The sequence below is a fragment of the Durio zibethinus genome, chromosome 11, assembly GCF_047325235.1.
Source record: "Durio zibethinus cultivar Kanyao isolate XHJ-2024 chromosome 11, ASM4732523v1, whole genome shotgun sequence".
NCBI classification, from domain to species: Eukaryota; Viridiplantae; Streptophyta; class Magnoliopsida; order Malvales; family Malvaceae; genus Durio; species Durio zibethinus.
In genome coordinates this window covers 20,234,817-20,248,564 of record NC_143172.1, presented here as the reverse complement: position 1 = coordinate 20,248,564, position 13,748 = coordinate 20,234,817, and the positions used below count along the sequence as shown (strand labels likewise).

Genomic DNA, 13,748 nt, shown 5'->3' with positions numbered 1-13,748 from the left:
GATTGGCTCATACTATTAGCTCGTTTGAGCGTTTCTGTACTGTTTGTACTATGAAAACCTGAAAAAGAATTTCGATAAGTAGTACAAAAAGATTGATTACTTGTTATACTATCTATATCATCATCTTGTTGATGATCAAAGATATTTGTGGGAGGTAAAATCAGGTTTGGATTAAAACTGGTTGATTCATTTAAATTTTTAAAGTAAAAATTTTTTCCTGATGAGAAAAATTTTAAACTTGGTACTTTCTGTTTTTCAAAAATATTTGAAAGATCTTCGAGACACCATCATTTTAGGATTGATAAGTTTACGAGATTGACTAGTTTAGGTTTAATTTCTGAATCAAAGTTGTTTGGTTCAAAAATTTCAATAATATTGGAATCTATCGGTTTGATAGAAATATTAGTAGTATTTGTAAATTCATAAACCGCTGACCAATTGATTGAAAGATCATGTGAAGTAGATTCGAAATCAGAAGTGGTTATTTTGATTCGAAGACATAAACATTTTTCAATGTTTTCATCAAAGATAGAAATAAAATAGTTTGGTTTAACTTTAAATAAAACTACTTCTGCTGCTAAATTGGATTGAATTCCACCAATTACAGCGTTAGCAGGTGTCGTAACGTCTAGATCCGGGGATCTGTCGCTAGACATTGATTTTAGGGAGTCGCCACCAATCTTTTTTTATCCAGGTGTGATTGGCCACCTAAGGAATCTGTCCTTTCAGGGAACACCTAAGCTTAAGGGTCCCTAAAAGAATAGGTTCGGGTCTGCTTAACCAGAACAGAGTTCGGGAGTTCGGTTACGTGTGAGGAAGGTTATAGCACCCTCACAACGCCCATCAAAAGATGGTACCAGCTTGAATTTGTGTTATCCAAAAGCCTTAAAATTTTACAAAGTAGTTAGTTGTTGAAAATTATTCTCAATTGACTCTAATACTTTTAGCAGAAAATTGAGAAAATTCCCTCACCTCAAGAGTATGCAAGAAAAACTACTGTTTCACTTGCAGAGGCTCCGTCGTCGGATTATTTAAAGAAAAATCAAGATCAACCAATTAATTAATTATCGAAAATTATTCTCAATTGATTCTAATACTTTTAGCAGAAAATTGAGAAAATTCCCTCACCTCAGGAGTATGCAAGAAAAACTACTGTTTCACTTGCAGAGGCTCCGTCGTCGAATTAATTAAAGAAAAAAAAAATCAAAATCAGCCAAGTAATTAATTATCGGAAATTATTCTCAATTGACTCTAATACTTTTAGCAGAAAATTGAGAAAATTCCCTCACCTCAGGAGTATGCAAGAAAAACTACTGTTTTTACTTGTAGAGGCTCCGTCGTCGGATTAATTAAAGAAAAAAGAAAAAAAAATCAAGATCAAAATCAAAGTCAAAAAAATTCAAAAAAAAAAAAAAAAAAAAAACCTGGAGCGGCTCGGATCGCGGCTCGGCTCGGCTCGGCTCGGCTCGGAGGGGCTGAAACGCGCGGATCAGAAAGCGGGTCGACGCTTCGGGTCGGGTCGGGTTCGGTAAAACGCGCGGATCCTCTTATTAACTTAAAGCCAAAACGACGTTGTTTTGGGAGGGTATAAAGGCACCTTCCTCCATTTTTCAGCAGACCGTTCCTTCCCTCTCTCTCTCTTCTTCCCTTCTTCTCTGCCTTCTCTCTAGAATTTGAAGAACGCCGGTACCGGATTCTGGAAAATTCGCCGGAATCTGGGAATTTCGCCGGAAATTGGCCGGAAGTTGGCCGGATGGTCGTCGGTTTCTGGGATTCTCCGCCGGAAACTGGGTCTGTCGCCGGAAACTTCAAAGTTCGCCGGAATTGTGGCCGGAAAATTCAAAAGTCGCCGGAATTTTCGCCGGAATCTGGAAATTTCCCAAAAATTTCCAGAAAATTTTTTTCGCCAAATTTTTCTAAAAAATTTTTCTCACTGCCAGAACACTCCTAAACTTTTCCTTAGCTCTCTAAACACCCCTATTCTCTCAATCAGTAGCTTTTGCTTCTGTTTTCTCTCTGTTCTTGACTGTTCCAGGGGGGTCCCTTTTATAGGGATTGATCAGGAGTTTCTGATCAATCCCAATTCCTCTTTGGACGGGAATTCAGTCTTTGAATCCAATTGGACTCTTCTGATTGAATTCCCCTTCAGAGTGGGAGTCTTCAACTTTGAATCCTAGCCCTCCAAAATAAAAATTAAAATAAAATTAAAAAAAAAATCTAGATAATTGGAAAGATAAATCAAAAGATAAAAAATTTTCAAATAATATCTGAAAATCAGAAAAAATCAGAACAGATAATTAAAAAAAAAGATAAGAATAATAATATAATAATAATAAATATATAACTATATACATATAAATCTATTCTAATGAAAAAAAAAAAATATATATATACATATATTAATACATAATAATAAATAATAAAATACACAAGAGAGAAAAAAAATAATAAAATAAAAATAAAAAATAAAAAATACGGGTAAAAATTCAATTGGGCCTTGCCCATTTGGGCCAGGCCCAAATGATCTGGGTCAGGCCCAATTGATCCGGGTCAGGCCCAATTGATCCGGGCCCGGACCTGATTGGGTGTCTACAGCTGCCCCTCTTTGCGTATTTTCTGTGAGACAGAAATTGCGCAAAGACGTAGACACCCAGTCAAGACCCGACTCGACATTTTCATTTTTTTTTTTTTTTTTTTTTAGCTCCTCTTGACAGAGGCTCTACGACTTTGAAAAATAAATTGCTCCTCTAAACAGAGGCACCACGACTTTGAAAAGTAAATTGCTCCTCTCAACAGAGGTACCACGACTTTGGAAAGTAAATTGCTCCTCTAAACAGAGGTACCACGACTTTGGAAAGTAAATTGCTCCTCTAAACAGAGGCAACGAACTTTGAAAAGTAAATTGCTCCTCTAAACAGAGGCAACGGAACTTTGAAAAATAAATTGCTCCTCTAAACAGAGGCAACGAACTTTGAAAAAGTAAATTGCTCCTCTAAACAGAGGCACCACGACTTTTGAAAAGTAAATTGCTCCTCTAAACAGAGGCACCACGACTTTTGAAAAGTAAATTGCTCCTCTAAACAGAGGCAACGAACTTGGAAAAGTAAATACTCCTAGACAATCATGTCCGAAGGAGTTGAAAGTTGTGTTTGAAGGGATTTCAGGAGATTATGCCCAAAGGTCTTATAAATCAACCCTGATACCAAGAGACATCCTATTTCGAGGATTAGGAACTTACCTGACAAGTTTCTTCTCAAACTTGCAAAGTCTTTTCATATCTGTCTTTTTCATGTGGGATGTTGGAACACCCTTGCTTCTTGAATTTGTACACTATATTCTCCTGAAAGTAGTGTATGCTGTGCAATGCATATGAATTTCAATGCATGCCATGCAAATGTTGGCCAATTAATTCCTGTTCAATGTATGGTACTCAAGTTTCTCAAGCTCTTTTTTTTTTTTCTTTCTTGGGTGTCAAGCCCTTTGATTCCTCAAGGATCCAATTGCACTGCTCTTCTAAGATCGAACCAGTGTAGCTCTTAATTGTCTCTTCCACTCAGATTCTTCCTTGTTCTGTTTTTCAATACTTTGGAATAAGTTTCATCAATCTATCATCACTTGACCATCATTCAATGAATTTCTCAGCAATAACAAATTTTCAAAACAAGTTTCATCCACCATCATTGGGTCATTACTCTGTCTCAGCATTAACCATTCAAAAACAAACTCTGTCCACTGATTGTCTTCATCATTCAATCATAACTTGCAAGTCATATCGATCAATTAATCACTTTTCCAGATTTGCCCCATCATCTCTTTTAGGTTTCTACCATTTCTTCATCATCTTAGATTTCTTTTCAAATGAATGTAAGATTCTTTTAAGTACATGTTCATTCATTCATTATCATTTCAAATTTTGACAAATACAATGCAATCAAGCATTTTCTCAATTCATTCTAAGGGTGTAACAATAAGAGGACAGAAAGTGAATTATGGTAAAGATAATCAATGGAGATCTATTTTGGTAGAAAATAAATGGGAAAAGAAATAAATTGGATGTCATTGAGGTAAATGGTATGTCCAAATGATGAATATTCAGACAATTTTCAACATTAATCTAGGATTCTTTTTCAAAAACTCATTCATTTACTGTTGAAGTCATCTTGAGCTTGGCGAACTCTGCCCCAGTCTTTGAGGAATCTTCAGATGTCTTTGATCTTTCATTCATGTGAGCCATTTGACCTGGATCTTTTTTTTTTTTTTTTGGGTACCAAAATCACCCTTTCAGGTTTTCAATTTGGATCTCTTTTTTCATTTTTTTCATTTTTTCATTTTCTCATTTTTTCTTCTTTCTTTCTTTTTCTTTTTCTTTTTTTTTCATCATCTTTTTTTTTCATTCTTCCCCTATTATTGATATCCTTCATACATCAAACTTTTAAGGTAATGTAGCATGATTCCATCGCTTCATCATGAGTATGCCTTCGCTCAACATATGATCATTCAAGTTGAGTATTCACACTTGATCCAAATGGACTTTTCAAGGTTGTAATGTAGGTCAAGGTGAAGGGTCATAAAAAAAAATGGATATAATAGGCTCAAAATATGTATTAAAAAGGTTCAAGACCGAAAGATCATTTGATGCAGCTTGGCATTTTGCCCCACATCGTTTCACTGTTTTTTCTTTCCTCACACAAAGGATTCTCATTACTTTGCCCCAAGTCATGTGTGGCATTTATTTTTTTCTTTTGCTTTTCTTTCTCTTTTCATCTTTGAGACCTTTTGTGGTTTTTTTTTTTTTTTTTTTCAAAAATTACCCTCCAGTGTAGAGGGTGATCCTTGGTTGGGGTTCTTCAAAAAAAAATGATAAGCTCAAGGGGGTAACAATAAATGGTTTTTCAAATGGTAAAAGAAAAGATGGCCATTTTTCATCTCAATTGTGAATACCTTTCTTGAACATCATCTATTGAACAGAGCTCATGAACTTGTATAAAATATTGCACACCTTCAAGATATATCTCTTTCATCTCTGGTGATGACTTACCCTCTTTATTTTCGCTCAAATCATCTCCTCTGTGAATGAGTTCTCAAAATTAAATTCCAGAATTATTGTTATCATTGTCTAAATATTCATCATCTGAAATTTAAGAATGGGAGTGTGAAGTTATGAAAGGTAACAAGGCATGGAATAATGGTCAAGTGAAAGAGAAAAATGTAATGAAATGCATTGACTTGCCTTTATTAAAAATGATAACAAGTGAAGTCATATTGCAAAAAAAAAAAAATCCAACAATCACTCGAAAAGAAATCTTAAAATGACAAAAAACCTTCAACCCGCCTTATCTCCATTAAAAATTAGCTCCCTATATGATCAGGTGAAGAAATCCCCGTTGACATCTTGCCCCTCAATTCATTGTGACTCTCCAGATCCTTTCTGTTCTTGACTTTCACTCAGTACACTAACATTAGGTGCTGTTGTTTTTCCCTGGTCAAAACTTACCATTCCATCATTGATCAACCGTTGCACCTTATACTTTAAAGCAGTGCAATTTTCAGTAGAATGGCCAGTAATTCCATAATGATAGTCACAACGGGCTGTAGGATCATACCACTTTGGATAGGGTGGTTTAAGTGGTTCCACATGGCTGGGGGCAATCAAATGGCTATTATAAAGCTCTCGATATAACTCTGTATAAGTCATAGGGATTGGATCAAATACAGGTTTTTCTCGAGTAGTCCGTTGTTCTCGCGAGCCACTGGCTGGGTTAGTAGGGCGGATTTGGGTTCTTACAGGAGCTTGAATGTTAAGGCGATAAGTGGATGAATAAGATGGTTGGGGAGCTAGCTGGTATGGGTAGGATGAGGCATTATTCACAGCGGGATAGTATGGAGAGTAACCTTGAGATGGATAGGGTTGATAACCGCCGAATTGTTGTCTATCAGAGCTCACAGCTTGAGCTTCAGCTTCTTTCTTTTCTGATGTCTTCTTGGTTTCTCCTCCTCTCAACTTGCCATTTTTTATGGCACTTTCAATAATTTCTCCAGAGATTACCATGTCAGCAAAATTCTTTGTTGCATTCCCTATCATCTTTTCATAATAGGGAGGTTTTAAAGTGCTAACAAACAGCACTGTGGTCTCTTTCTCTGTCAGTGGAGGTTGTACCTGTGAAGCTATATCTCTCCATCTTTGGGCGTACTCTTTAAAAGACTCGTTTGACTTTTTCTCCAGATTCTGCAAAGACAAACGATCAGGAGCCAAATCGATAATGTGTCGATATTGACTGATGAAGTCATGTGCCATATCACTCCAAGAACGAATACGAGTCCTATCCAGCTGAACATACCATCTGGCCGCAGAGCCAGTAAGACTATCCTGAAAGACATGCATCAAGAGTTTTTCATCATGTGCATGAGCTGCCATCTTCCTACAATACATGGTGATGTGGATTTTAGGGCACTTTGTACCGTCATATTTTTCAAATTTCGGTACTTTGAATTTATAAGGGATAACCACATCAGGAACTAGGCAGAGCCCAGCAGCATCAACTGACCCATAAAAGCTAAATCCTTCTACAGCCCGTAGCCTCTGCTCTAACATGCTAATCTTGGAACTTTTCTCAGCCTCTACTCTCATCTTTTCCTTCTCCTTCTCTTTTAAATCATCTAGATCAGGAATTGGTTCTGCTGCCTTTTCAGTGAAGACATGATTTATATAGCTATTATACTGCCCTGGATTGAAAGCTGATGGCATTCCAGGATAGGCGAAATGTTGTGGCGGGACCTCTTGGGCAGACTGGGCTTGAGATGGGCCAAAACCTGGAGGGTACAAAGGGTCAGCTACTTCTTGTAAATGGGGAACTTGTTGGCTTGTATTTCCTTCAACCCCTTTCCCCTTATTCATGTTATTGAGGGCCTCCAGAATTTTGCTAAGTTCATTTTCAATCTTCTCCTGAGCTTTTTCTAGCTTTTCAAATCTATGAGAACTTTCCTCCTCCATTTGCCTTGCTCTGGATCTTGTGTTGTATGGATGAGCAAGGTTTTCGCTAGATGGAGCTATCTTCGGACCTTGAGTACCATACTCATGATTAGAAATGTTATGCTGTGCCTTATGTATGATGCTTTGATACACAAATGAAATGTACATTTTTTTGAATGAAATCTAGCATGAAATGAATGCAAATGATTGTGTTGAAACATGATCATGAAAAGAATACAGATGCATACAATCAGACAAACAACATAGTTAGTTTCATGAATGAAATGAAAGTAATGCTGATGCATAACATTACAAAAAATAATACACAAAGTTAAGCAATCAAAATGATTAGATAAACACCTTTTTTGTGTCCTAATTTCAGGGTATATCTATCATTGGGTAGAAAGGACTCTATCTTAGGGTTAGGCACTCTTAAGGTTCACTACATGTGGTTTTAAAGTCAGAGTCTAAAGGTCCTCAAATTGTTCCTTACATCCTTATCCATCACAGACTAGTAAGGCACCCTAATCCTCACCCATTACAGGCTACAAGCGGAAAAGGTTCAATTTGAGTGGGAGTATTTCGCTAGCCACTACGGAGGCATTAGACCACACGAAAGCAATAGGTACTTTACTCCCTCCTAGAGGGACGGAGCTCGGGTATAGAGCTCATGTTATGCACATGCATATGAATGACATAATTAACAAGGTAACTAAAGCATGAATGAATAACAACACATATATACAACAAGGTTCAATTTCATTTGGCTTTTGGATAACACAAATTATTTGCTGGCCTGACTCTCAAGGTCCCCAGCGGAGTCGCCAAGCTGTCGTAACGTCTAGATCCGGGGATCTGTCGCTAGACATTGATTTTAGGGAGTCGCCACCAATCTTTTTTTATCCAGGTGTGATTGGCCACCTAAGGAATCTGTCCTTTCAGGGAACACCTAAGCTTAAGGGTCCCTAAAAGAATAGGTTCGGGTCTGCTTAACCAGAACAGAGTTCGGGAGTTCGGTTACGTGTGAGGAAGGTTATAGCACCCTCACAACGCCCATCAAAAGATGGTACCAGCTTGAATTTGTGTTATCCAAAAGCCTTAAAATTTTACAAAGTAGTTAGTTGTTGAAAATTATTCTCAATTGACTCTAATACTTTTAGCAGAAAATTGAGAAAATTCCCTCACCTCAAGAGTATGCAAGAAAAACTACTGTTTCACTTGCAGAGGCTCCGTCGTCGGATTATTTAAAGAAAAATCAAGATCAACCAATTAATTAATTATCGAAAATTATTCTCAATTGACTCTAATACTTTTAGCAGAAAATTGAGAAAATTCCCTCACCTCAGGAGTATGCAAGAAAAACTACTGTTTCACTTGCAGAGGCTCCGTCGTCGGATTAATTAAAGAAAAAAAAAATCAAAATCAGCCAAGTAATTAATTATCGGAAATTATTCTCAATTGACTCTAATACTTTTAGCAGAAAATTGAGAAAATTCCCTCACCTCAGGAGTATGCAAGAAAAACTACTGTTTTTACTTGTAGAGGCTCCGTCGTCGGATTAATTAAAGAAAAAAGAAAAAAAAATCAAGATCAAAATCAAAGTAAAAAAAAAAAAATTCAAAAAAAAAAATTCAAAAAAAAAAAAAAAACCTGGAGCGGCTCGGATCGCGGCTCGGCTTGGTGCGGCTCGGCTCGGCTCGGCTAGGCTCGGAGGGGCTGAAACGCGCGGGTCAGAAAGCGGGTCGACGCTTCGGGTCGGGTCGGGTTCGGCTCGGAGGGGCTGAAACGCGCGGGTCAGAAAGCGGGTCGACGCTTCGGGTCGGGTCGGGTTCGGCAAAACGCGCGGATCCTCTTATTAACTTAAAGCCAAAACGACGTCGTTTTGGGAGGGTATAAAAGGCACCTTCCTCCGTTTTTCAGCAGACCATTCCTCCCCTCTCTCTCTCTTCTTCCCTTCTTCTCTGCCTTCTCTCTAGAATTTGAAGAACGCCGGTACCGGATTCTGGAAAATTCGCCGGAATCTGGGAATTTCACCGGAAATTGGCCGGAAGTTGGCCGGATGGTCGCCGGTTTCTGGGATTCTCCGCCGGAAACTGGGTCTGTCGCCGAAAACTTCAAAGTTCGCCGGAATTGTGGCCGGAAAATTCAAAAGTCGCCGGAATTTTCGTCGGAATCTGGAAATTTCCCAGAAATTTCCAGAAAATTTTTTTCGCCAAATTTTTCTAAAAAATTTTTCTCACTGCCAGAACACTCCTAAACTTTTCCTTAGCTCTCTAAACACCCCTATTCTCTCAATCAGTAGCTTTTGCTTCTGTTTTCTCTCTGTTCTTGACTGTTCCAGGGGGGTCCCTTTTATAGGGATTGATCAGGAGTTTCTGATCAATCCCAATTCCTCTTTGGACGGGAATTCAGTCTTTGAATCCAATTGGACTCTTCTGATTGAATTCCCCTTCAGAGTGGGAGTCTTCAACTTTGAATCCTAGCCCTCCAAAATAAAAATTAAAATAAAATTAAAAAAAAAATCTAGATAATTGGAAAGATAAATCAAAAGATAAAAAATTTTCAAATAATATCTGAAAATCAGAAAAAATCAGAACAGATAATTAAAAAAAAAGATAAGAATAATAATATAATAATAATAAATATATAACTATATACATATAAATCTATTCTAATGAAAATATATATATATATATACATATATTAATACATAATAATAAATAATAAAATACACAAGAGAGAAAAAAAATAATAAAATAAAAATAAAAAATAAAAAATACGGGTAAAAATTCAATTGGGCCTTGCCCATTTGGGCCAGGCCCAAATGATCTGGGTCAGGCCCAATTGATCCGGGTCAGGCCCAATTGATCCGGGCCCGGACCTGATTGGGTGTCTACAGCAGGGTTTTGAAAACAATGGTCCATTAAAACAGCTATTATGAAAATATCCTTTGTGGATAAAAATAATGGTTTAATGGTGATCAAAATCATTTCTATATGAATGTATTTGACCTTTGGATATCTAGAAAGAAAATAGTTTATTTTCTTTTAGTAAAAGAGAAATTTCTACCGATCCTTTTTTAGAATAGTTAGCGTCTGTCACCAAATAGTTTTTCTATATGACGTTTAGACCAAGGTTGGAATCGTTTAAACCAACTTGTTTTGTAGATTTCATCGGGTTTGATGAGTTGTAATTCTTTTAGTTTATCATCAGAAATAAAATGAGTTTTCTCATAATATTTTTGAGTTTAACCATACCTTCTTCGTTGGTAGTTGTTGTACCTGTAGAAGAGGTTACTGAAACATTGTCTTGGTTAGATTCAATATTCAATATAAAAATAAAATTTGATTCATCTTCAGAAGAACTATAATCTGTTTCTGAAAAAACTTCATAATAAATTTCTTCATCAGATAATTCATCAGCAAAACAAATTTGAAAAAAACTGTCATCAAAATTTTTTATCATTTTCTTCACACTTTTTCCTTTGTTAGGACAAGTATTTGCATAGTGACCGTCTTGATCATAAAGAAAACATTTACAATTATTTTTAAAAGATTTTTTCTTCTTTTTAACAACAAATTTACCTTTTTTAGGTTTAAAAGTTGTTGTAGGTTTCCATTTTTTTCAAAAATATTTTCGTTTTTTCTTAAAACGATGTTTCTTTGAAAAAGATTGTTTTTTACAACCAAATTCAAATTCATTTTCTAAAATCTTTGTACATTGTTTATACGAAAGTTTGGATTTTATCTGCTTAGCAACTTTTTGCTTGAAGCAGTATTCGTTGACCTAATTTTGAACGTAGTGTATTCTACATCCAAGAGTAACATAAAGTTCGATGTTGAGATTTGCAACATGAATAATTTTGAGTTTTAACTCTAGGTAAACGAGGTAATTTTATGAATATAATTCATCCCATGGTGAGGAAAGTTTGAGAAAATATTGTAATAGCAAAAAATTTGAATGTTTTTCATCCAATTTGTGATATTCAGAAAGATATTTTTTAGAAAATTCATCTAAATATTTAATATCACATAATTTAAATTTTGATAAAATAAATTGAGCTTCTTGAGTGGGATCTAAAGATTCTGTACTTTCACAAAACTCATTTTTTAAGATTTAGGTTAAATTTTTCAAAAGTTAAGGTATATTTCCTACAGCTAACAAAGTAGATTTCTGCTATTCTCCGAGGGTTGTAGTTTTTCATTTTTTGAGAAATTGAAGGACATCACCTTGTCATGTGCCATAAAAGTAGTTGAAGAATCTTTTTTTATTCCATTGCTCTTTGAAACCTATGACAACAATAGATAGATTGTGTCCAATCATCTACGATTTTTTCATAGTCTTTAAGAGAGGGACTTTGGTTAAGTCTAAATAAGTACCACCTTGAGAAACCGTTTGTTTGTTTAACGAATCGATAACAGGAGTTTCAATTCTAACCTGACTTGTTTGGCCAAAATCAGAAGTTTGTTTTATCTCATCTTTGTTTAGGTGAGAATATTTTTCTTTCAAATGAGGAAAATGTTGATCCATTATATCAAGATATAATAAATCTGAAAATCGTAACATATCATCAATATCTGGGTTAGATATTGTTTCTGCTTTTCTCTTCCCACGCTCTTCTGTTTGAGGGATAAAAATTTCACTTTGTTCTGGATCTGATTGATCATCAAAACTATCTGTTTCATCGGATGTGATTTCATCTAATGAAATTAATTCATCTTTGACTATTGGATTAGTAACAAAAATTTTAAAATTATCATCTATTTCTTCACTACTGACACTGATTGTGTCATAGTTAAGCATATAATGATATTTATATTTAAAAAAAAGATCTTTATATTCTTCATAAAGTGTCTTTATTGTTTGAGATAATCAATCCATTGTTTCAGATTGTCAATTTTTTTCATTTTAGATTTAAAATTTTCATTAATATATTTATAAGAGTCGAAATCAAATTGTTTTTGTTTCTCCTTTGCGTTTCTCCTTTGCTAATGAAGATGAAGGTTTATCATCATTCATCATAATATTGCCATAATAAAATGATCCAAAATCTGTTGATGTTTCTGAAAAATTATGTGTTTGGTCTATCTTTTCTACGAGCATATCTACCTTATCTTCTATAGTATCTATTTTTACAAAAAGTTTATAAAAAAAAAATTAAATCTATTAAATCATTTACAGTTCTGCTGATGCTAATATTATTAGATTCATACTTAAGATCGATATGTAAGTCATGATTATAAAATTTATCTTGACAAATACAAAATTTTTTTTCATAAATTTTCTTATGATGCTTAAAAACGGTGTGCTATTCTGACAACGCTAGCCAACAAAAGCAATCCAAGCCACAAAAGCCAACAACAATTCAAATATGCACGTTAGAACTTTGAAACAAAGAACTTAAAAAAAAGATGCAAATAAGAGTTAAAAAATCTTACAAAATAAATAACAAGTAGATCTTTATTATAATACAAGCTTTAACAAACCTTTGTATAAACCTGGAGCCGATAATCTTTAAAAATAAACTTACATTTAGAACCACGACTTTGCTTCAAATTCAAAGGTTTATTGGTCCTTACGGAGTAAAAGAGTCAGGTCAGTTGGACTTCTCTTTCTCCCCGACCTTAAACAAAAACAAGAAGATATTAGACACCAAATCCATGAGAGAAAAAAATAATTAGACGCCTCGTAAACTTGTTTAAGTTTGACAACGAGGGAGGGATGATCCTTACATTTCCAACAGCGAAAAAAACTGAAACATAGACTATGAATTTTTCACATTGTTACACGCATGCTTCATCAGTAGCCTCGGCACTTACTAATTCACGACAAACTAAAACTATTATGTGTACGGATCCATACACAAAATTCAAGGATTTAGAAGCCTCACACCTTTGTTTCCATAATAAAACATCACCCAAAAGCGGAAGCCCAAAAATATAGTACATACTACAAGAAAATAGTTGAGAAATTAAAGTGAAAAGATCAAAGGATGGAGATGGGTGCAGGGGAGCGATGGTTGTCGACGAGAACGTTAGCCTTGGAGAGCTGGTCCATGAGGGATATGATGTGGGCGTTGTAAGCACGGGCCTGGTTGACGGACTCTGCTTCTAGCTCTCCCATCTGAGAACAGAGCCTTTCCTCTGCCTCTTCTGCCACCCTTAGCCTTTCCCACATCTTTTGTAACTCCTTTCTCATCTGCTCCTCTCTCTCCCTGCTCTCCTTCAACTCCCTCTCCAACTCCTGGTTTCTCTTCCTCAACCCTTCTTCCTCTTTTTTATTTGCTGCTATGGATTTGTAATCAGCTACAGCCCTTGTTAGAGCCATTTGCTTGCTGTTTTAAGTTTTCTTCTTTGATTGCTGGAGAAGGTAGGAAGCAGTAGTGTACCAACTAATGGCGATGAGTAGATCTCTCTTATAGCCTACAAGGCTTCAACAACAAATGTCCACGTTCAATGTATCTAATTTGCTTTGGTCTTGTGGTTTTTTTTTTTTTTTTTTTTTTTACTATCTGGCTCTGCTTGCGTATATGCTTTGCAAATTAGTTTGTTGACCTTCCAAATTTCATCTCTTGCACTAATTCATTTGCTATTCTCCTTCCTAGTCTTGTATGGGTACGAGTGACCGAATGGGATAAGGTTTAATTGGATTTTTGGGTCTACTTGTCCTTCTTTAGAACTTGGGGTCTGGGACTGGGACCCGCAACCCGGCCGGGTGATTGATATGAAACTATGAAAGTATCAAATGACTCAAATGCTACAATTTTAAGTATTCCCCC

At 35.8% G+C, this 13,748-nt stretch overlaps 1 pseudogene; it reads right to left on the bottom strand.

Annotated features, from left to right (window-relative positions):
- Positions 1 to 12,895: 12,895 nt before the first annotated feature.
- On the bottom strand, positions 12,896 to 13,372 carry LOC111291266 (protein RESPONSE TO LOW SULFUR 3 pseudogene; annotated as a pseudogene).
- Between the last annotated feature and the right edge of the window lie 376 nt (positions 13,373 to 13,748).